The 25,245-nt window shown below is 42.9% G+C and overlaps 1 long non-coding RNA gene across 1 annotated transcript in view; it reads right to left on the reverse strand.

Annotated features, from left to right (window-relative positions):
* LOC119156360 overlaps positions 1-25,245 on the reverse strand; it is a 366,829-nt gene that overhangs the window by 79,828 nt on the left and 261,756 nt on the right. The gene's annotated exons all lie outside the window — the stretch shown is intronic.

Here is a 25,245-nt window from a genome sequence, read left to right on the forward strand (position 1 = left end):
GTTTATACCCTGGCAGAAATTATAAATCCCAATCTCTGCAAGAAGTAACAAAAATGCAGGAGTCTGAACCATGGGTAGGCAGCAAAACTGAACTGAAAAGGCAGACCCAGAGGGCTTGGATTCTTAAGTCCAAAACAGCTCTGAAAGTGAAAGCGGCAAGTGAAGTTACCAATAACCACAAATCAAGCTGCAGGCCAAACAATTTATCATTTAAAAGCCTTAGATCAGTGGTTGGAGTGGCATTATTTGAATTTAATGGGCACACAGTAGAGCGTTGTTTAATTAAGCACTGAAAACTTAACACGAGCATTTAAAAATACCCTTCAATCTGTCATTTGCTTTGACATGTATTAATAGCTAGAACCTGCTGGAAATGCTCCACTGGGAGAAATTTTGGAGTGATGAAAGCTCAGAAATTTTCTACATGAAAATTTCCATTTTGTTAACTCTTAAAAATCACAGATAAACACCTTAAGGCAAAATGCTGCATTTTGAATCAGTTCAGCATTAATGGAAAAACCCCACACAGATAAGTTCATCTCTGGTGACGTCACCTGATGTAGATTTGAGTTTCCATAACTAAAACCTCAGCTTCCTTTTGGTGAGCTGGGCTTCTTGCTTGGACTATTCAAGAGGCAGCACCAAAATCCTCCTGCTTTGGGCCATATGGAAGATATGTGGAGGAATATGCCTCTTGCCTCATGGTGGTCTCCCATTATCACTCATACCTCAACAAGCCCCTGCTGAAACGAGCAGAAAAAAACCCCAACCACCCTCTAAGAGATCATAAAGAAAGTCTTTAAACAGTAATGGAAAGGTAATGTGAGACAACCAGAATAGCTAAAGGCTTCTTTTTTTGGTTTGCAATAGGAACAGTGGGTCTGAAAGTCAGGTAAGATCATACTGATGGTCTGCCCAAAGACAGCCATGGCACGGTTTGAGAAATGCTGCTGTGATGTGCTCAATACGACCATTGTGGCTTCCAAAACCAGGGAAAAGTACTATTTCCAAAATGTCAAAGCATTGTCTTCATCTATAATGCCAGCTGAGCAGGCTAGTGAACTCATTCCTGCTTACCAATAAATCTTTATTTGGTTTTCCCCTGTGAGATTAGATCATGCAGGAAAAGTTCACCAATAATACTGTAAAAAGAGATGAACTCACAGGAGATTTTTGTCAGTCGTTAAAAGAAAGCCCTCTGTCAAACTACTGGAAATTAATTAACTTTGAATACTCAGATACATAAACATTTCTGCAAAAGTGCTTCAGGATGAAAAAAATTATTTATTGTGCCCTCCAGGGAAATGTACCTTGTCAATCCCTTGTCACTAAATCACTTGTTAACAGTCAGGGTGTGAGGTAAATTGCTGTTTAACCCTAATGAGTTTAAAGACCTTGATGCCTAATGAATTCTCCTATTCATACTGGAGGTTACATCTGCACTTGAGCTCTCTTTTAACAACCTGGTGCTGAAAAGATCTGATGTAATTTTACTATTTACTAAACAGGTGTCAGTAATTGTATCCAATGATGTCAGGCTGCTTGATGGGAACTCACTTTAAGGCAACTATCCCAGCCAGTGCTCCATGATGATAAAAAGGCAACTTTTTATCATTTATTATTATTTTTTGCTACCCTGGGTAGCAACAGCCTCACAGCATCTCCATCTCAGTGACAGCAAAGGCTAGTTAGTGCCACCACGAACAAGGGCAAGTTCCAAGGATATTTCACAATCCAAAAGGGCCAATTCTACAAACCCCATCAACGCAGCTCACCCGCTGAGCTCTCGGGGTGTGCTCTGCAGGAGGGCCCTTTGCTCACATGACAGAGCATCCCAGCGAGTGCATCACTCTGGGTGCTTCCCTCCCCACCAAAACACACCAAGGGAGATGGTGCTCAGCGGAGCTGCACCATTTGAACAGAGCAAATGGGCACAGCCTCTTGTCCATCCCAGTCACCGAGGGTAAGAAGCCGAAGTGGTATCTTCATTTAAGAAATAACAAAAGAGCTCCCAGTGTGGCAGGGCTTCACTGGCATGAAGTAGCCCAAGGCTCCTTGGATAATTTGAGTCACTTCTCAGGTAATCCAGGGGCTGACTGCGGCCCCATGACCACCGCTCCAGGGCAGGACAGCACAGGAGCGCAGGGCTGGGGTGCTGCTCCTCTCTCCCGAGCCCTGGGGGCTGCAACAGCCACCCCCCAGGGCAGTGCCTGCTGCAGTTATATCAGATACTGAGCTGCCCTTATGTGCCCTTTGGGATCTTGCCATCTCCAAGAGTGCAAGAAACAGGCAGGCACGGCTCTTACGCTCTCTACATTACACCACGTACGGCACCTATGCAAAGCCATGCTGTCCCTGAGCTCCTGCAAAAGGAGAGGGCACTGCGCCTGTCCCAGGCAACAACCAGCTCAATGAGAAAGAAATAATGATTTGGACAGTCAGGATTTTATTCCAAGAATGTCTTAATTTCACTGAGAAATAGTATTCAGTGTTAACAACATGGTATTTTAATTGTTTTATGTTCAGTTACTCATGCAGCATTTGGGCTGCTGGGGGTTCACAAAAGGTTTTTGGCTGTGTGATACTTTTCTCTTGGCAGGAGGGACATTTGAAGCAAAAAAAAAAAAAAGGCAGAAGTGCCGGCTTCTGGTGAAGTAGGCTATTGAATGTTTCTGGTTTTAGACAGAAAATGTCTAAAATAGCCGAATGAAACATTTCACAGAAAATGTTAAAAAAAATTTCTACAACACAAAGAAGATTTTGGCTGAAAGCTTTTCAGTTTCAGCCCCACACTGAAAACATTCCAGGTTAGACTAAAAATGTTTAGTCTTTAATGACAATGTTAAATTTTCCATGGAAAAAAGAAATGTTTCCCAGATATGTTAATAAGCAACAAGCTGTATTCCTCACTGCTGGAAATGTGTTCATTTGACTATAATTTTGGGCACTAATTTAGCATTCGTATGCCTGCAGTTTTAAAAGGAGATTGCTTTATTTTCATCAGACCAGTAAAACAGCACCAAAACTCTTTATGGGCATTAATGTAGATATAAAGTCATCCCAATTTGTTCAGTTTAATTCCTAAATTGAAGGCAACATGAAGTGGTATTTGAGTTCAAATCCAAGCAAACTTGCTACTAGTTATTAGATATCCATGTGGACAGTCTCACTTGGCCCTAGGAAATGCTGGTAGTTTGGTTTAACACACTTTCCAAAACTTGTAATATTAAATCACACACTTCAGACCTGAAGAAGAGCTCATAAGGCTAGAAGTTTGTGTCTCCATTTTCCAGCTACATCAGTTGCATCTAATAAAACACATTACCAAAGAGCATGTCTTTGTGCACAAAGTGAGCATGGAATCAATTGATTTGATTGCACTTTGTAAAAACAGGTTCCCAACAATTTTTTTCACATGCAGCAATGGACAGTAGCAGCAAACTTCAGTGGTTTTGTTCGCTTAAATAGAACATTTTTTTTTTTTACTCCGTAAGAACTAATTTTCCAGGTCCAAGCCTATGTGTTTTTTAGATTTCTTCCCCTTTCAGTTTTGTTACTGGATATTTAGCTCTTCCTTCCTTAATGGGAATTTAATAAGAGCCAGCTGGCAAGTGCTCAGTGAAGTGACCAAGCAGCACCTGAAAGAGATGGGATGTAACGTTCACATAAAATGCCTGAGTACAATCATTGTTATTAAAGGATAACCAAACGAATTGGTAATGATGGGACACTCGTTTCGAAGTGTTTCCATAGCTGTTACACATCAGGAAAAATAGGGAAGTTACCTCATTTTCTCCAATCCTAAATAACCTTATAAACTCACCAAAGAAATTAATTAGCCAATATTTCTTGAAAATTCATAACAAAGTTTCCATTTTTCCGTCAGATAATTCCTTAGTGCATTCTGGTTTTTAACTTCCTTCAAGTCTGGATCATTTTGATGTGTGAACAGACATTTTGTGTTTCCATGGGCTATTTCCACAGGTTCAAATATCTTATGTAATTGACATTTTCCTGCTTACAAAAGCTGTCAAACTTAAAAGTAGCAGTTGATTGATAAAACATGGTTTTTGTCTGTAACTTAACTTCATTGTTGGGGTTTATTGCTCAAGCTCTGAATAACTCCTCTCATCAAAGTGACTTGCATTCAGGTTTTCTGGGGGTTTGGTTTGGGACATTTGGTTTTTTTTTTTTAAACATCTATGCTTTAAGCTACTTCTATAAATTAGAAAAAAGCAGCAACTGCTTTTTCCTTTTCCTACAGGTAGATGTCTTCAACAATTTGCTTCCACTTTTAGAATTACTACTCTCTAAATAAAGGAGTGTAACTTGACTTTAAAGTAACATCTTCCAAAGTCAGCTTAATAATAGTTCAGCAACATTTATCCTTTCCAATCCTGACTATAAAAAAAAAAAAAAAAAAAAGAAAAAGCACTGAGGAAAGCACTGACATTTGCAGCATCTACATAGGATGGCAGCTATACAGGCCATAAAGCAGGCAGTGCAGACGTTTCTTATTAGTAACAAACCCCACAATAGTCATGAAAAGGCCATTCATTTCTTCTAGCTATGAGAAATGCAGAAAAGTGTGATCCAGAGCAGAGCAGGGTCTTTTTGTTGACTTTAGTGGGCTCTGGGTCTTGCTCACAATAAAGACATTATCAAGCTGCTATCATGCTGAAGTGACCAGTGCTGGCACAGACAGGGATGCCTTTGCCTCTGTGCAGATCATCACCAATATGGTGCTTCATGGTGGGCAACTATCTGAATTTTCCACTGGAACATCACTGACTTATGATGCAGACACTCAGCAGCACCATAATGACACCTCACTATTGTCCTCTGTGCTCAGAGAGCAAAGTCAGGGTCATACCACCTCCCGCTGATCCCAAGGTTTTCCTGCATTTCAGCAGTGCAGTGTCCTGGCTTCCTTTCATGGGGCAGAACCTGGATGTAGGAGGTGAGCAACACAAGATTTGATACAAACTCTGAGTACGATGGGGTTGCAAAGTCTGTGCTCTGCCCGCACATGGCTCTCCCATGGAGATCACCTCCAACAGCCTTTTCTCCTCCCTTGTGTAAGTCCCCGCTGCTCAGAGGTGTCTCAAAGCCACTCTGTCCTAGCCAGTCTGTGCTTTAATTTTGCCCTACTGCAACCAGCACAGTCCCAGAATGAAGTTCAATTGTCCTGAATAAGGATGGATTAAAGCAAGTGCCAATTTTTTTTGGTTTTGAGTCACAGCCCAGATACAGTAGTTTCACATGCCTTTGCCAGAAAAACGTTACTGCTTTCTGAAGCAGTTGTTTTTTCAGTGACATGACTTCCTGCAGGGGCGTTTTAATTATTGTTGGTGTATCACCTAACTTCGTTATGTATTGCTTTGAAGTTGTTCTTTGTATCTGACAATAAGAGGATAGAAAAACAAACACGACTGTTTATTCTCTTCCCCTTGCCCTGCATTGGCTTGGTGCAGCCTTTGCTTTGGATTACACAAACATGGGGCAGACAGAAAAGGAGGTCCAAAAGAAGAGGCAAGACGAAGCACATGTACCTGACACCTTTATGCTGGCACGTGTTTTCTTTTAAACTGCCCTTATCAACAGTCAAGCAGAGATCATATGCATAAGCCCCCAAATGGCAGGTCAGGCCCTGAAGACAGAAAACTGCTGAAAGCTAAGGGATGCACCCATGTGTTAAATTACTACCCCCAACTGAAAAAAAATAAAATAAAATCACATTTCCTGAACTGAATACATCAGTTTTGTACTGGGTTATGGGAGTTGCTTCACTGTGGCAGAGGCAGTATTTGCAAACATTTGCATATAACGATATACATGAAGCGATATCCAAGCCACTTGCAAAATAAAGGCAAGGAAAGCTTCCTCGTTGTACTGCCAAGGTAGGGTGGAAGGGCTCGACACTAGCCAGATGGCAGCAGAGTATGCACAACCTAGAGCGGGCTGCTGAAATGTGTCCCAGCCCGAGCTTCCTGTTACTTGGATATTTCTAATGGATTTAGGTATCAAGGGCTGGGTGATGACACCTCACCGCACTCAACTCAGTCTTCACTACAAACACAATCCATTTTCTCCCCATCCAAGTTACAATTAGATGAGATCCTCAGATTATTATTATTAAGATTAATCACCAGAAAGGAATTTTCTTTTTAGGAAAAAAAAGCTATTAAAAAAAGATGGTTCCTGAAAGGTAGCATGCCAGCAGCCTGATCAAATATTTTAAACCATCTGCTGCAAAGAATCCACACAATGAAGCTGCAGACTGGGGTATTCATTTTGGGGGAACCCTCTCTCCTCATCTTGAATGAATCTGAACGGGTTTCAAGTTAGACAGGAGAGATCTCACAGGTTCATCAAGATCTACTCCCTACCTACCAAAGGCACCAAGAGAAGGTACTATGAGAATAGCTTCTAGCAGAGTCAGTTATTATTAATGGTTTTTTCATTAGCAGGGCAATTTCAGTCCCATTCTGCCTCTCCCATCAAGGACGGAAGTTCTCATCTTTCAAAAGCAATCCAAGCAAGCCATGTGAAGATTTCACCATTTGTGGCTTGGGAAAGTAGAGATGAAAGACTTCTAAGACCTTTTACTTAGTTTGCTTTCTGCTCTGGGATGATTATGACATTACTCACCACATGTGCCACCTTCCAACGCCAGGAGGAGACCATGCTGGGGAGACCCAGTGGACTGTATAACCAATTTCTTATTTTAGGGATTTTGGCTTCCAGCTGGTTTTCACCACCACGGCTGAGGTCCCAACCTGAGAGCTTTTAAGTTGGATACTTAAGGTGATACTTACACACTGGGAACATTTGAAGAAGGGTCACAATCCAGCTTCAGGGCTACGTGCAGCCATAAAGACCTTCTGTTTCTGTAACAACCTCGTTTTAAAGGCTTTTTTTTTTTCCCTTGAACGTTGTGCCACACTGTGGAAATAGCTCAAAATGGAGGATGCACCCGCACTGCCTCTTGCAAGAGCTTCGTGACTGTACTCACTGCTCAGAGGAAACAAAAGTCCAAATACACTAAAAAAATTCCTCCAGCCAGCTCTCCACTCCCACTTCCCAACCCTGCACACCTGGTGTTTAACGTATACAAAGGGAGTCTCTTTCCTTTTCCCACAATGTGAAATCTGGAGTTCAGCAATAAAGCTGAGCAGGACGTGAACCTGGCACATCCTCTGCTTGCTGGTCCTTCTGCCTCCTTATTTGCTGGGGCTTGTTTTCAGGTTCAAAGCCTTTTCACCATCCCCCAGTGAATAAACCTCATTAAAGAGGAGGACAGGAGTCAACTCCCGGTGCCGAAACCTCTCAGCTCATACGCCACAGTCACACCGCCTGCCCACGCTTATGGCCACGACATGAAAAACCGTACTGAAATCCTATTGCTTCAGACCCACAACAATCTTTGAACCCAGACAGATGTCCAGAGATGAAAGGGGAAATGAAGCTGCTGAGTTCCTTTCTTGCCATGACAGAAGCATACACACAAGTCAACTACTTCCTATGGCCAGCCCCACCCTCTGAAATTCTGAGAAAAGAGGGAAAAAAACCCACTCAGCTAATGAGAATTGCAGCACTGTTCACGCCGCAGTAGTTAAAGTTGTATTCATTATAAATCCCCTTTTCAAGGTTTCTGTCACTCAGCCATAAAAATCATTCTGAGTTGAAATTTAGCATCCAAGCTTTCTGCCCAAGGACAATATTTTTGACAGAATTTGGAAACAATTGGTTTGGCAAAGTGCATCTGAAGTTTTAAGGAGTGCAAAAAAGAATAGTGGTTAGTGGTGTCAGATACTATTATTTTACGCTCTTATAACTTAAAAACAACTAATTTAGGTTCTGTGGTTGTTATTACTCCATAATTTCCTCTGAAATATTTGGCCCCTTCCTAATAACAAACTCTTGCAAATTGCTAGCACTGCTCTAAATAGAAAAATAATAGCATTCCTGGGCCAAATCTTCAGCTGCTACAAATTAGCTTGGTGTCATTGCTGCCCATTTACATCAGCTGAGGTGTTGGCCCCAGGTGTTTAGCAAAACTCATTTTTGGTGTGTGCATGTGTCTGGTTGGCTCCATTAGTTCTTAGCTGGGCAGTTCCCAGGAATTTAGAAAGCAGATGGTTAGGTAATGTCTTCAGGATCCGACAGAAGTGATCCTACTCTCAAAGCCTCTTGCTAAACATCGCTTGACTTCATGCACTGAAATCAGCACCTCCACCTAGAACGCATACGGCTTTCTTGGGGAGCACTGTCATACCAGGACATCACGCTGGCCACATCCAAACCCAGGTTTAAGACAGGCTCCCTCAGTGCAATGAATCACACACACGTTTAGGTCCTCTTGTTTCGCCTTTGGAGAAGCTGGCATTTAATTCCTCCTGAGTACATTTCATGCGGGAACATATATTTTGGAGGCCACTGCTTCCCAAGGCACAGCAACTGAAGGGTGTTAACAGTCAGAAGCAGGTTTTCCAGTGCCTTGGGCGAGACAGGTATTTGCTTTTGAACTCGTGCTGCATGCTGAGCGGGACCCTGCACACTTATCAGGGGGATCTGGGTATTTTCAGAGAAGCTGGTCACAATAATAACCTGTCCCCTCCTCCTCCTTGAACCCACATAAGTGATATTTTCTTATTGAAGACTAGTGCTCGGATTAACAAGTGCTTTGGAAATGCCTGGGTAAATTCTGAATAACTGAGCAGTTCCTCTCCCATTTGTACTAACCTACAGAACAAAACCACACACATTGTACCACGTCATTGTAACGTTTTAACAAAGCACTTCTGCAGCTCCCACTAGAAGTCATTCACTGCCGTATTTCCTCCTCTCTGCTCTGCACAGTATTTGGGCACACAGACTAATTAACTATTTTTTCTTGTAGGCTTCTCATCAGCAACAGTAAAAATCAAAGTGGATAGAGCAGCTGCCCACCTCTGACACACATCTGAAAGGCCCCTCGCAAAGCTTCCCAGCTCTCACACACTCTCTCACTTCTGCCTGCACCAAACGGCATCACTGTCTGAACTGAGACCTTTCCTTTTTGCACTTGCAATGACTTTAAGACAGTATTTGTTACTTAGGGTATGTTGCTGCATTTGCGTTTAGCAGTTTAGTAACTACATCTGGCTAAAAGCAGGGTGAAGATTGTGGATATTAGTCAAAAGTATAAGAAGTTAAAATAAAGTGTGTTGTGAAAGTTTCTCATTCACGTGTCCTACCAGTGTATTTAGATTGGAACTTACAGGTCTTTTTGCATATACCAGAGAAAAATAATGTTTTTCTTCCTAGCTGGGGTAATTTGTTAGTTAACTTGAGAAAACGTGTCTAGCTGTGAACCCATAAGATTCAGTGATTCTTTCTGTATGTCCTTCCCACTCCCTCAAGTTTAATATCCACATTTCAGATAAGCATTGCTCAGAGGAATATATTCAAATAAGAGCAACAGTAAAGATTAACAAAGTACCAGGTACAGGTCACTTCGATCCTTATCTAAAAGTCACACTATTTATCCACTTTAATCCTGGTCTAAAATTCCCTGCCCTGCCAGACCCCCTTTGACAATACATAGCTAATATTTAGTAGGCAGAGCTCCAGCGATGGGATGCTGAAGTCAGTATAGCTGCATGTTTTCAACGTGAAAAACAACAGCCAAAGACGAGCTGGCTCTCTTCATGAGAATTATTAGGTGATCCCACACCTATTAATTGCTCTGTGACCATAACAGCCTCCTAGGCTTAAAGTGCTATGAGTTTACAAAGCAGCTTTCCTCTTAAAGATTGCCTGTCTAGATCCAGAAGAGACAAACAAGGAGGCTCCAACCCATTACAATTACTAAATGGCATCATTTTTCTCCTCATCTTTGAAGCACAAGGGCAAGGCCCTTCAGCAGGCCAGAGACGAATCCCCCCCAGCCCAGGCAAGTCAGTGCTTCTGTCTGCAGAGGGAGAAAGGCAGCTGGGGTAGGGGCACCTCAGAGGCACCAGGTCACCCAGCACCAGTGCAACAGGGAGCAGTGCAGGTCACTGGCGACAAACCTGTTCGCTTGACAAGGGTAGTAAATTGCACAGTGTCAGATGTCAAGAGAACTTCCCAAACACTGTTTGGAAAGTCCAGGGACTGTTTACGTTGGGGTAGGGGGGAAGTATTCATTCCTCCTTGCAGTGGGTTAAGCAGCTCTTACCCCCAAGATAAGCTACTTGTGCTAAAATGTCAACAATTGACCTAAATTATTTAAGATACAGAGAAAAAGTGGCCTCTACTATTCAAGTTTCAGTGGACAGCTTGGGCTGGGTGGGGTAGGCGGAGAGGAAAAGGGATCCCTTCTCACAAAAAGGCACTGCACTGTCCTGTCAGCCTGTGAGATTCTTCTGCCTGGGCTACTCCATCTTCCTGAATTATACTCCAAAAGTCCCCCAAGTTTTTCAAGTGACAACCTGAAAACAGTATAGGAAGAAATCTCTTCCTGAGAACAGGTTAAAGTTTCAGTGATAAAAATAGCGGCTTTCTGCTTTGCCACAGCAGCTATAGCTTGTTCCTGTCAAGGTGGTTTTAAAATAGTATTTTGGGTCACAGCTACAGAAAGCCCCTCTCAGCTACTATTTTAGAACTCTGCCTGGCTTTTTCCTAATCCCTGTAACAACAACGGCAGGCTCCTAAAAATACCCAGAGGGAAAAAAAAAAAAAAAAAAAAGGATCTCAATCAATCCATTACTTTCAGAATAATATTTGTAGATTCCTTATTGCCCTCTGTGATACCATCACATTTAATCATGAAAGTCAAGTTAAGGTTTTACTTGGCATCTGTATCTCTTGCGGTGTAGGGAAGAGAAATTTTGAGCTTCCAACAGCTGTGGAGAAGGGCCTCAAATATTACATCATTTATCAGTAGTGTTTCCAGAAAAAAAAAAGGAAGCATTCCATGAAAAGATAATTTACTTGTCTTAATAATGTAAGCAGAAATTAAAGTGGAGAAATCCCTTCTGGCAGGATTTTTGACAGTTACCTTCATTTTCATCATTGCTGACTGCACATATCTACTTTGAAAATGAATACAGTTTCCACTTCAAAAGGATAAAAGAAAAAAAGAGCACAGGAAAGCACTGCAAGAGGGACCCTGTGACGTAAAACCTCATTGACTACAATATTTTCTGGGAAGTTTACCTGCTCTGAAGTCCAGACAGAAAGGGCACCTTGGAGAGTATTAGGGAAATGTTTATAGCATGTTCAGTAGGAGCACATGTCAGGGTTTTGGCTCCATATACCCACACTGAACTTTAATAAACATGCATTTAGGCAAAGAGAAGTGATGGGTCCAAAACTGTACAGCATATATACACACACATTAAAGGCCTTTTCTTAGTCAAAATAATTGGAAACTGTTCATGAAAAGAGCTACAAGGGAGTAGTAACCTGTCACTGAGAGGTAGGTCGTAATTCTCACGTTATCATGACTGCTGCTGTTAATGGCAGGACTCTGTTTTCTCTGCTACAGCTAGATCTCTTCTGTGCTAGGCACTGCATGAGGACAGAAAACCAGAGAGTCCTCATCTCAGATATTCCCCCGTTATGTACAACTAAAAGCCATCTATGGATGGGAGGTCCCTTCTTGCACCAGGAGAACCAAAGGCCAGGGAAGTCAACAGTGGAGAGGCTGAGCATTGGGATGTCTGTCCTTGCACCCTTCTAGGGAACATCACCTCTGACAATTGAGGAGAAATTGCACAGGAAGCCACCAGCAGAAGAGGGAATTGAGCCCAGACCTCCCCCTCACCACTTTGAAGCAATAGCCTCCAAAGGAGAGGGATACAGATGATGCTGAACATGAAAAATAGTGTTATGATCCCCAACGAGCACGTGGTCAAATTCTCCTTAGAGCTGCACCAATCTAGCCCCATTAGTGTGAGAAAGCTGTGCATCTTCAGCCCGAATAACCAAACCAGGAAATACCCAGAGGGGTTTCCACAGCCATTGAGGTGCTCTTGGGCCCTTCAGAAGCTAAATAATTATGGGTGAAAGTCATCTGACTGCTGGGTGGACAGTCTTGCTACTGCCAGCCAGTGGTGTCAAGCAGCAGTACGGTACCATGGGTGCGCACCATTTCTAATGAGCGCTGCCTGACTAAACAACTTCTGTGCAGAAATTTGTGTGTAGCCAAACCCGACTCTCTTGCCTAATGAGGACTCAATTATTACAGAGCAAATGCCCAAAAGATTGGGATAAACCAGACTCCAGGTCAGGTATAACTATACACTCAGCACAAGTTACTCGGCAGTTCTTGTAGAAGTGACAAGAAAACGGGTCTCAGCTATCACTAACCCTGGTTACTTTTATGCTCCTTCCACCAGAGTCTTTAACCCTTTTGGTAGAGTGTGACCTTAAGGCCTGATCTCTCAGCTGATATCACACTGTAAAGCCAGCTGAGGTTTGACAATTTCCACGAAATCCATGGTACCTATATGGTTTTAGATTAATAAACATGTAGCCATTTCCAACACTGTTTAGAATGTGAGGGTTCCACGCAGTTTCCACCCACGTAAACTAACTTTTTCATGAATGCGGTTCAAGAGGAAAGAAAAATATCTCCAAGTCATACTCAGACTGAAATACCTCATTGTTATTGCAAAAAGGTGGTTGGGCTGGAAAACCTGTCATGCAACACAGCCCAGTTAAATAAGACTATGTTGTCTGTATAATATTTTTTATTATTATTTAATTATTTTGTAAATCAAAGTAGTTTTTGCAGATGTGTGGCAACTCAGTCGCTTGGGGTAAGCTGGTGTAAACTTATTTACTGAAGCTATAAAGTGTTCATTTCTGCCAGAATGATGCGTTCAAAAATCCTTGCTTAGCCACTGAAGGTTGCAATTTTTAGGTAAGATAATGTTTTTTTGGTCTCTACAGTGCATGTTTTCAAACCTTTCTGTGCAGCTATGAGGAACAGAAACCCAAATATAGAAGCACCAGAGCTATCTATCAGCATAGCGTACTGATTTTTTCAGACAGAGCTTGGCTTCCTACCTAAAGCACTGCCAAGGTCCAAAGCAGCTTTCTGACCGCTCCTCCGAGGTGGTGGAGAGGGGAGGGTATTTCCGATCCCAGCCCAGCATGACTATACCATGCCACCTCAGAGCCACATGGGTCCAAACAGGGAAAGCGAAGACAGAGTGGAGACAAAAGGGCACAGGGACCTCACCCTGCACACAGCTTCCAGACAAGCCAGGAAGCTATACTGGACTTTTTTTTTCATCCTCCCTCAAGGGGGATTGCAAAATATTAGATACTTTAATGAAGAAACTGATGTAGCACAGGACTGCATTCCCCAGGTTCACATCAAACACCAGATATTCAGCCCAGAAGACACCAGACCTGAGGAACCACAAGCAGGAGGTGGCCACTTCTATGGACAGTGGCTGGGAGTTCAGGTCCCTGCCCCAGCCACCGGGCTTTTGCTCCAGCCTAGCTGCCTCTCCCCCTTTGGGCAGCCTCACTCAGCTCCCCAGTGAGACCCCAAAGCCCCGGCACAGTCGGGAGCACCAGCACCCCTTTGCTCCCCTTCTAGGATGGCTGGATTGGCAACCCCATAGCCTGTTCCCAGGAGCTTGGACTCGGGAAGGGGCGACCAGCCCTAAGTAGTTTAACGGACATACAATCCCCTGCACAGAAGCCCTTTATGTGAAATCAATGAACCACTGGCTGTTTTAAATCTCAAACAAAATACAGGAGAGTTTTGATTGTGGTTTGAAAAGAAAACTGAAAGGCATGGGTTGGAAAGGGAGCAGATCTCACCTAACGAGTTCCCTGTGAGTGCTAGGGATTAACACACTGTTTGTGATTCCTCCCCAATACTTACAGCTTTGTTACACAGCTCATGGCAAGCTGGAAGAACTTTGTAGTTTCACTGCATGATTTCAAGCCTTAGGAACTCCTCGTACTCTTGAAAAAAATGAAAGGCCAGTGTGAATTGACCTATCTGACTTTGCTTCAGAGTGACCGATGCTAGACCCGAGGGAACAACACAAGGAAATGGACAGTTTCACACTGGTCCTAATCTGTGGGGTGCTCAGCACCATCTCCAGACAGCTTTATGCTATCTGAAGAACTTCTTCCAGCTCTTTTTACTGCACTCCCATCTCCCCCCATATTTATGATTTCAAGCAAATCAGAGCCTTTGGTCTCCTCCCCTTTTCAAAGGGATGGGATCCAGCTGGAAGCTGGTCCATTAGGAAACAAAATGAGGAAGGGAATAAGCTGGCAGCAAGATGCCTTGGCAGCTCACGAGGAGACAACAATCCCCTCTATTTCACAGCACTGCAGAGTTCACATTTCAAGAGGATTGCTGTCCCAGTTCCTGCCAACACACCTTGCAATGGCACATCAGTGCCCTACCACGGGGATGCTCCAGCAGCAAAGTCCTCCAGAGGACTTCGATGTACCTCAGTTGACAAAGGGGTGGCTTGTTTTGACCCACTGCTGTGGAAAGCCACCTCGGATAGCTGTGCTATCTACAACATAAACGACCACGAAGTAAAAAGAACTAACTGTTCCTGGAAGAGCGGAGATTTTATTCTAGGTATTTACACTGCTCTTTGCCATAGATAAGGAATTATGATAAGAATTCAAGTGACTCTTTAAAAAAAAAAAAAACCCAGCGCTTTAAAAACTCAAGCGGTTTCTCAGGAAGGAGCTGGGGGGGAAAAAAAGGTAGTTTGGGCATCTTAAAAGCAGGGACTGGGACCTTGAACCTGGGTTGCCTTTCTTCCAGTTGTTTGTGGAACTCTGGGAAACTCAACTCTGGATCATTGCAGCTCTCAGTTCTGCACAAAGAACCGAGGTGACTAGAAATTAAAGCACAGTAATATAACACTTCTAGCATCACAAAAGTCTTATTCTATTGAAACAAGGACATTTTACAGAAGGAATTTCAAACCAATATCCTCATCCTGATACCCACAACAGGTTCTAGGAAACCTAGACAACTCTGCTGGAGTAAAGGGAAATCACCATACCTTTTAGGTGTCTACAAGGGGAACTGTGAGGACATTGAGTTCCCTCTATCTCACACCTCCAGGGCATCCTCACCACACATGTACTGTCCTGGAGGCGACAGTCCCAGCCCTATCAACCTCCCGGCTGTAACGCTCCCAGGGATCCCAGGAAGACTTGAGATCTGGGATCACCTCAGGGTTTTCCAAAGTTGAAGGCAGCATAGTGGTCACTACCATGGAGGCATTTAGGACAGCTTAAGGATCTGCTCCTTCAAAAAAGCCTCAAACCTAAGCAGTACCTTCTCTCCACACAGCTGGTGTGGCTGGATTTTTTGGTAAAAGGTGCAGAAACTTTCTTGCCCAATACATTTTGAAAAAACTCCTTTTTAAAATCTTGATTCAGAATGAAAACTTGAAAATAAATTAAAATAGGGCAGGATTTCAAGTAGAACAGATACTCCAAACAGATACTCAGCCAGCTGCAGCCAAGCCTGGAAAGAAGCCCTGGAGCTGACCTCTCCCCATCCCTCCTGGCCAAGGTCCATGACTGTTGTGGGAAGCCATCTGCTCCATGGAAAGGTGTAGAGCACATTCTGCTCTCCTCTGCTCTCTCCCCACAGCAAGGAAGTAATTTAGCTCCTGAGCGCTTGTCTGATCTTTGGGAGGTGCTAATTTTAATATTGCATTCCTCCTCTTTCCAGGCCTTTGCTCCTCTGTTTTCAAGGTGGAGATAACATCAGCTCCACCGATCCCTTATGGCATGTACGGAGATAGCATGTGCTTTCCGTCCTTTTCGTGTTTTGTGATGAGACATCTGGACGCTGCCTGGCACAATAGGATCTTGCTTTTGGTTTGAGCATCTGTGAGTAGCTATTACAGGAATTACGTGACATCTCTTAAGAAACATAGATTTTGATTTAGCAGAGCTGCTCAACAGCCTTATCAAACTGTTCCTGCCTCAAAGTTGTGTCCTGATTTTTAGCAAGCTTTTGACATCACACAGGGCTAAACCATCCAGTCTGATATCAAGAGGCTCGCTCTGGACTTGAAAGAGGGCTGGGATTTCAAGTGTTTTGCAGTGAACAGTAGCAAAGCAAATACTCCTGGTTTTAGTGCTTGTGCAAGAATACTACTTTTCAGGGGTCTGTGCATCAAGCGGAGAGTGGATCATATTTCTCATACACCCCCCCCCCCCCCCCCCTTTTTTTTTTTGCAAAGACATTGGCATTTCTTTGGAAGATATTTAATTGTGGAAAGGTTCAACAGACCCTCCCCACTCAGAGCCCTGTTTGCAAGTGTCAACCCCAACTTGGAGTTCAACCCTCAGTCAGAGAAGCAGTAAAGCTGGCAGGCTTAAGTACTACAGGAATGCTAACATGGCAGATCTGAGAGAGTTAATTTGGTCAGAATGCACTCTAGTAATGTTTATGTTTTAGATAAAGTGCCTACAATGTTGCAGCTTGCCCTTCTGACCCCATTTCCTCATTCGTGTGCAGCTCAGAGAAAGTGATACTTAATTCCAAATCTTTGCTTTTATTAGCTCCCAGAGAGGGATAGGATTTCATCCCAGCCTTATCTCTGTTATAAACATCCTGTTACCATTCATATCAGGGGGATATCTTTGGGAAAATGATTAAATACTTTCCACCAGACACAAACAGCATCCCTCAATTGGTTTTGCACAGTACATGGTGATTTTGCACATGTGCATGTCGTCAAACAGCATGAGTCTAATCATTGCAAAAGGGGTGGAAATTCTACATGCAAGTGTGAAAACACGTGGGGGCTCTTCCACGCAATAACACTATCCCTGCATTTAAGGGAACAGACCTAAATGTCACATCTAGTCCTAGCCTTGCTCAGACAGCTTAGCCATAGACATCTAATTTTTCATTCTTCTACCTTTTTTGCCAACTCTGCTGCAAGCCACCTCTAATTATTTGAGAGGCAAATATGACATAAGCAGTAGTCCTTCTCCAGCTCCACACATTTCAGGATCACAAAAGCTTGGGCACATTCTTACTGTACAATTAAGAAATGAATTGTATATGTAATAAATAAAAATAAATATGCAAACAATTTTATGAAGCACTGCATGCTCAAGGTGGCAGACTCCAAAAGGACACCTTCCCCGTGTCCCACAGATTACCATCACATATCACTGCTCTACAGCAGCAGCTTTTCAGCCATGCATGGCACATACACACAAACTTCAGCTGCAGTGTCCAAAAAAGGAACTGAGAAAGCAAGTCTATCTAGGCTGTCCAGCAATATATGTAGGTGGTACTTCTAAAAACATCTCTAAATCTAGCCTGTGCATCTCAAAGGATTTACAAATCAACAAAACCCTTACCACCCCCGCTCCCTGCCAAAGCACTTTTCCTGGATGTACCTGTACATCACCAGTATATAGCATGAAAAAGATAAAGTACCTGGTAACGTATTACACTTAGCATATAGCAAAGCTGGATGCACGCAGGTGCAAGGCTGGGATTTCCTGCTGTTAAAGTTGCATTTCCCATATTCGGTGGTAATTGGTAGTCTACAGAGACACACAGGGCATGAGGAGCAGGTTTGCATGGAACAAGCACATGTCCTGAGCCCCTGCCTGCTGTGGCTATACCAAGCACTGACTTGCCAATTTCCTGCAACATCTTGCCATTTTCTTGTCTAGCTCTACCTTTTGGCACTGACCCAAGACACCCACCCTTCAGTTTCTTTATACGAGTGATCTGGACCAAGACCATAAAAACTCCCATATGCCTAACATTAAACACTTGAATTCAGTCATTCAGGAAGGTATTTTCAGTGTCACAAAGGGTGTGTACGAAGCCAGCTCTCCATGATTTCCACCAGAGCTGGGTGCGAAATTATGCATCCTTTTGATCTAGAAAATAGATCTCTTTACTCAAGTAAACCCCTGGATTTCCAAACGTGCTCAACAGGCAGCAGTACTCACCGATTTGGAGCCATGGTTCAGCTCTGCATTCCCCAACACACATCTGCAAATACTTCCATATGGCAGATATTGCTTGGAACTGGGGCTCGACCCAGCTCCCCATCAAAATACATCCAAAATCTGAAAACAAACTTAAACCCGGGTCTATATGACTTTTATAGGTTGGACTTGTCAGACCGAGTCCTGTATTAGCATATACACAGAGTTCAGGGGAAGAAACACAAAAAATACTTCTAGTCCAACAGCTAGACTATTACTGGTTGGAAAGTGACAATTATTTTGTGTGGAATTAGGAGGAGACATTTGTCTCCTTTTATTTTTACATATACATATAATATTAAAAAATAATCCCTAAAAGAGATGAGTTAGTGATGATACAAAAAACTCCCAAACCCCAAACTTTTTCTTCCACGTGCAGTAATCAGCTTCTAATTCCTTTTAGTTTTGATGGTTTGACTAAACCAAATAATTCTGGAGTTCAATGAAAACAAAACCCAAAAGTGAAAATTTTAAAAAGAAACTGAATTTTACCTGGAAAGTTAGTTTCAGTTTCTTTCTTTCTTTCTCGTTCAGCCACGATTGAAAGGTATGAACTAAAACTGAACATTTTTCAGAATTCCTTTTCCCTCTTTTGCTGCATGCCATTACATCAAGCAGCTTTCCAAGTTAATGTTTTGATTTTATCAGCCTTTGTAACTCCTTTGGTATTGAGAAGAGGAACAGCCCCTCTTCTGTCTTCCACCCCTTTCAGCCTTCTCCTTGCTGAAGCAGGAGTGGAATGTCTCAAGCAACAGGGGATGATTGCCATCAGGGAAAGGCCCATCTTTGTGCAGACCTCAAAACACTGCCCCAGCTCTTGCTCAGCCACACAGGAACACTATGGGGTCACGACAGCACCTGCTGACTGCGGGGTCCACAGCTCCCTGCACCGCACAGCCCACAGCTTTCTGTACCATCTGGAAAGGGTCACACTCAAGCCACCAAAAAAAGATGTTGATGGCTTTGTGCTAGAGCACAAAAGGAGCAAGCAGCCTCCTCTATGAGGAGCCTCTATGTGACTCCAAACAATGCTGAAAACAGTACCCTTTGGGATCATCAACAGATCCAGCCTCCTCAGGAGGAGGAGGGGCAACAACGTGGGTTCAGAAAGGTAGAAACATGCTCAGAGGGGCAGAGCGTACATGCTTATCTCCCCAACAGCCACTCCTCCCGTCCCCAAATGGGGTTAAGCTCCTCCAGCAAACACTGTTCATTTCCCTAGTTGGCATGCAGCCAGAAGATTTTGCCTTCCAGTCATATGAACTTTTCAATTTGTGATTCTTACAAGCTGAGCTTACATGAAACCATTTCCTGAAATGAACTGTTTTTATTCCCCCTCCATTCCTTTCTCCACACCACCATTTCTGCTAGAGCAAATGCAAGCCCATTTATTGATCAGCCAACAATAAACAAAGACTCAGAAAGTTCCAAACATCCTTTAAAAGCTATGGTGACATGGTCTCCTATCTGATTTGCTCAGTTTAACTACACTTGCCTCAAACATTACATCCCTTAATGTGTATTTAGACAGGTCTTGGCCTCTTGGGTACATTTTCTAATGACCTTTGTTTTAACGCAGTGCATTCACTGGTGCAAATGAAGTGCTGCAAGCCATGAGGTTTTGCTGAAGTGGGAACTTGATCACCAATTCCAATAAAAAACAGATCAAGTCCTGTATCTTTACTTCCAAAAATAAACCTGTCTACTGTTTTTACCATGCTAGATATAAGTAACACAGCATTATGTTCTTCACTATTGTTTGAAACACGCATCATTGATGTGGGCATAAAATTGCACGTGCAATTATTTAGTTCACTTGGGACCAGAACACACTATTAAGTAGAAAGGCTTTCTAATGGAAGGTGAAGGGGCAGTGGAAGAGAAGATCTGTTTCTGGTTCTTGCTAAATACAGCACATTAGGAGGACTGACTTGACTTATGTAGTGAAGAATCAAAAATCAAATCAGGACACATCAAGGTATCTCTGCCTGCAGCACAAGAGGCATTTCTGCTCTGTGGCAGCAGGAGTAAAAAAAGCCAAGAGAACGTGAGGTCAGACAGTAAAGTAATACAAATCTGGTTATGTCACAGGCAGATGGTGGAACCTCATCTGGAATAACATGTGAACATCTGCTCACTTTTTCCTTAAGATGAAGTAGATTGGAAGGAATTAAAGACACTGAGGGGTGTAAGGAAAGTGAAAACTACAAGAACGCACTCAGAAGAGTAGATAATGTAGTGAAATTGTCATCCTTAAATAAATGCACCTCTGCTAAAACCAGTATTTTCCGAGGAAAGGGTTGCTTCTTTTATTTTATCTTGAGAAAAGAACTTGCGTCCTTTTCTAAGACTGAGAAACTCTTGCTGAACTTTTCAACCAGACCTGAAGCCTGACGTTCTCAATCTGTGCCAGGTCTCAAAAGCAACTGGGCAGTACATTTTCTAGGCACATACTTAATTATCATTGATTTAACTGGGATTTAAATATGCATTTAAGATTGGGGTTTTCCAGGACTCGGGAATTAAATCTCTTCAGTCCCACCAAAAAGGCTGAGCAAAGTGTCCCATATTGGCCATGTGCCTCAAGAAGCACACAACCAGACTATAGGAAGCACCAGACCCTGAGATTCAGGGAGATGGAAAACACCATCAGGCTGAGTTTAGACAACCCTGGGAGCCAGTGGAACGCAGGCTCCGCACCTCTCAGTAAGTCCTTTGCTAAACTGAAAACTCACATGTACTTGAGGGCACAAACACCTCATGGGACAGGAGCATGTCACAATGCCTAGCAGATAGGATTTGCTGACTTTCCGGGGACCAACCCTAGAGTCTGGTTTGGCCAGCTGCTGTAGGGCTTGACTTATTCAAATGATAAAAGGATTACTGGAGGTCATCCCCCACCTTAGGCTTTTTGCTAAGCCCAGTTTTCTTCACAGCAAACTGCCTCCCATTAATGGTATGCTGATTACAATCAAGAATACACAAGGGTTTTACAGATAAAGCTTACATTCACTTTTTTTTTCTTACAACCTTTTTCCAATTTAATATTTAGTCTCTGATCTACCTCTTCCCTATATTTTCTCAATAACTATGTTTTGGTGTTCAACCCAAGGAACTGTCAGCCTGTGTTGGAAAAGCTGAGGCCTGACATTTCTAGATTAAATGTCAACCAGATGTTTGTGCACTTCCCTTACAAGCCTTTCAAGAAGCTTCCCAATTTAGTATTGTGTTTCGCTATTAGGGGAAACCCAAGTTCATGCCTTACTAAAGCACTTTACTTGGGCTAAAAGAGATTGAAAGCCTTGGGGGTGAAAAGAAGTGACAGGTACCTGAGCAACGGGAAACATGATTCCAAACTGCAGTCCACAATAGCTGGTGTCCGTCCTTTTTTCTTCCCTGCTTCAATGTATTTGAAGTCTGACTGAAATAAATTAGCTTCAATGCCAGAAACTTTTTATATAATACTAACATTTTCCCTCAACCACTGAAACAAGGGAAACATGGAATGGGACGTCACCCTCTGCTTCTGACAATGAAGAGCAGGATACAGGGGAAAAAACTGAAAAGAGATTTATTCGTGAACAGAGAAGAGAGGAGGAAGAGTACTAATTACTGCAGCTGTAACTGTCTCTACAGCCCCTACCCGGGATGCAGGAGGACACCCAGGATTGCCTCTGTACAGCCTTGCAAAAGAGAACCCTCAGTTCCCCATCTAAAATGGGATTTAAAGTAGGATTTTGCATGTGTGTCTGTCTTGATGAGTCTTTGCAGTAAGAGACTCACTTCTATCATGCTTCTCATGTACTGCAACAGGGCCTCAGGCAGAGATGGGGAGCTCTAGGTGCCAATGTAGTCAATAAATAAGGACATAAATAATACAGTTACAACATGTGGCTGAAAACTGGCTCTCGTCCCAGAAATTCAGAGTGAACTTTCCTGTTTTTGTTCATTTAGTTTGATTCTAGTTTCTTGGTCAAAGTAACAATTTTTTAAACTGAATTTTCAATATTACGAAAGAAATCAACAGGGAGACCTGGACAATGACCCTACAAATGGCCCATTGTGAATGTCTCCAAGAGGCGAGGAAAGAGTCAGCTAACAGCTTCTCATGGAGCAGGCAGGATCAACACCCCTTCCCAAGCCAGATCCTTCTCTTACAGCTGCATCCAAATTCCAGAATTGGATCAAGGCTATCTGTAGAGGGAAAAAAAAAAAAAAAAAAAAAAAAAAGGGCAGTAACACATGCACATACCCTGCAGGAGTTCAGGTTTGTTGTAAAGGCCAAATCCTTATTCTCTACATGTAGCAAGCTCCAGAAGTTGTTAGAAATAAGACCCACAAGAAACCCCCACTGGGGTGAGCGTTCTGCAAGTAACGACTTCCACAGCCTCCAAATCCACCCTCCGTGTGTGCAGAGGGAGCTGCGCCGATCAGCCAAGAGGTGGTTCCTACCCATGAAGACACAGGCAAGGTTTCCCGCTGAATTTCATTGCGGAGAAGAAGGAGCAATTCCGCCAGACTCAGTAAATGGCTTCCAGACTGCGGCACGGTGCGACTGCGATGAGTCTGACCTCACGCACTCATGCAGCAGGAGGCTGGGAAATATATTGGGTGAAATCCTGGCTCTGCTGAGGTTGGTGGCAGAATTCCCATTGACTTCAGGCGGGTCTGGGATTTCACCCGTTACATTTTTGGACGTCAGGGCAGCAACCCAGTACCAGATCTTGTTCCAGCCTCCCAGGTCTGTTTGGAGCCACTTGTCAGGGATCGGTGACCCATCCAGAGTGGCGATACATTCCCCAGTGACCTCACGACACACCGGTGAGCCCAAGGGAGGCAAGTAGGTTGGAGGACTCTCCATAAACACGTCATCCAAAACGGAGTGGAAAGAGATAATTTAGAGAAATTCCTATCTTATTAGGGACTGGATTACTCTGCTTGATGAGGGGCAAGGGGGACACTGCTGAAGGCTTTTGAAAACAAAAATACTTCATTACTGCAAGGGCTTGGTGACTCACCGCCCTGTGAAAATTCTCTTTTGACAACGCAATGGCATTGGAAAAGAATAGATAGATGAGATGCTCAGAACAAAGAGATATTGAAGCAAAAAACAAAAGGAAGTGAAACCAAGGCAGTTAATCTATCCACAGTTATAGAACAATCTCATGGTACTGTCTTTGCATGAATTCAAAGACTGGGAAAATGCTAAAGTCAGTTCATAATCCTCTGACAAAAACCATGGGCTCTATCCATCTCCTGCTGAAGTGAATGACAGCAATTCGGGGTGGGGGTGCGCCATCAGAGCCTATAGTTTTAATGCATTGTTTTGCCATTCATTTAAAACTAGCATTCTTAACTTCATAGAAAGTAAAGTCATGTCCTCAGCAGTGAATATGGCTATGTTGGAAAACATCTACTCAGGACCAATTTTAGGTAACAATTTTCTCTGGGAAATGTTGCTAAGAGCTCCACCGGAGAGCAGCATAGACGGAAAATACACAGAGTTTGCTTTTTTTCAAAAGGTGCAGGAGAAAAGTAAACCTAGAATGTAATTTCTCTGGGATTTGCAGAGTGTAATTTTTCTGGAATTTGCAGAGTGTAATTTGCTCCCAGGCAAGCCAGTTCAGAAGCTGACCATATCATATATGGAATAAATACTCATGTCATTATGATCGTGCCCGAATATTTGAAGTGAAAAGGTTAACGTATAGTGCAGCTCTAACATGAACAGCATTGCCAGAGAATAGACATAATCCTGCATCTACATTGCGAACCATAAGTCTCATTGTTCACATCACAGGAATGGAGAACATTAAACATATCCCCGGTAAGTCTTCCTTGTTCTTAAGTGTGATAAAAGTCACACCTACAACTTCTTGGAGAAAACAACAGCAAACCTTGAATGAGCCATGACCTGGTCTCTCATTGAAGAATCCAGACTTTGCTTTGAGAAAATAGATTCTTTTTAGTTACCAGAAGTCATAGCTATTTAAATATCACCAACTGCACAACCACAGAAGAATCCTTGCTACTTGATGCATACTTCAGCAGAGATACACCGCCTGTTTTTGTTTACAAATAATTAAAAGCCCCACCTGTAAAATCTGCCTTGGTGAATTTACATTGCTCAAATGATTTTCTCCAAACCTGACTTCTTTTGTAGTGTTGAGGCCTGAAGTCAAAAAAGCTCTGCGTGTTTATAATCAACAACTCCTAAGACCAGCTTAATGTATAATCACCTTAGTCCAACACACACACGCACAGGCAAGAACATGCAGAAATCATCTTGCAAGGCAAGAGATGCTGGAATGCTAATATGTATGACCAGAAAACATGTTCCAGTGTGCTAGAAGAATTTCACTGTTCAGGAACAGTCTTGTGCTCTTTGAACTAAAAATAGTTAGTATTTGAGAAAAGGAAGGTTGTTGAATTGCACTAGTAACACCTTAGCACTTCTAGACCCAGGAAAAGTGATGGCACATAACACATCAGTTTCCTTCACCCCTGCCTGAGCAAGCCAGAGGTGGATTCTCCTCAGTACTGTTAGCAGAGCTCTGCGTGTTTATGAATCTTTTCCTTAGCTTCTTGCACCAAACCAACAGAACACTCACAAAAAAATCAACACAAGTCTCAAACTACACACATCAATCCTCTCCTAACACGAGGATAAAGAAGCACCCAGCTAAGAGGTAATGACACAGGAAACATTTTGAGTATGGCTGAATGCAGTTTCCCCTGTAGCTTTTGGCCTGGACATATCACGGCACAAGTTTTGTGCAACTGCAAGGCATCCTGGTTGCAAAGATAGTGCTCATAATTGCAAAACAACAATGCACACAACAACAAAAGATGTATGCTTTGGAGTTCCAATTTAAAAAAAACACACACCACAACAAAACTTTCCATGATACTCCTGCTCTCGCCTTGTGAAACATTCCCTTTCAGTCTTCTGTTTTCCACTCTTGTTTAGCCTGGGGTGAATTTTTCAGGATGAGGGAGAGAAAAGAGAGGAAGCACTTGAGAAAGCAATGGTTGAGCTGTTTTAAAATATATTTTTTTAAGAGCAAAACAAAACCCCACATGAATATTCCCACAGACTACATTTTTTTCAACCTTTAAAAATGAAGTTAAAGGGACAGTGGTAATTCCCAGCAGGTGGCAAGGAGACCTGCAGTTATTTGTGCCTAGAGCACAGGTGTGAGTACTCAACATGATGCTGCAAAGAAAACACTAGGTAACGAG

The sequence above is a fragment of the Falco rusticolus genome, chromosome 12 (genome assembly GCF_015220075.1).
Source record: "Falco rusticolus isolate bFalRus1 chromosome 12, bFalRus1.pri, whole genome shotgun sequence".
Lineage (NCBI taxonomy): Eukaryota > Metazoa > Chordata > Aves > Falconiformes > Falconidae > Falco > Falco rusticolus.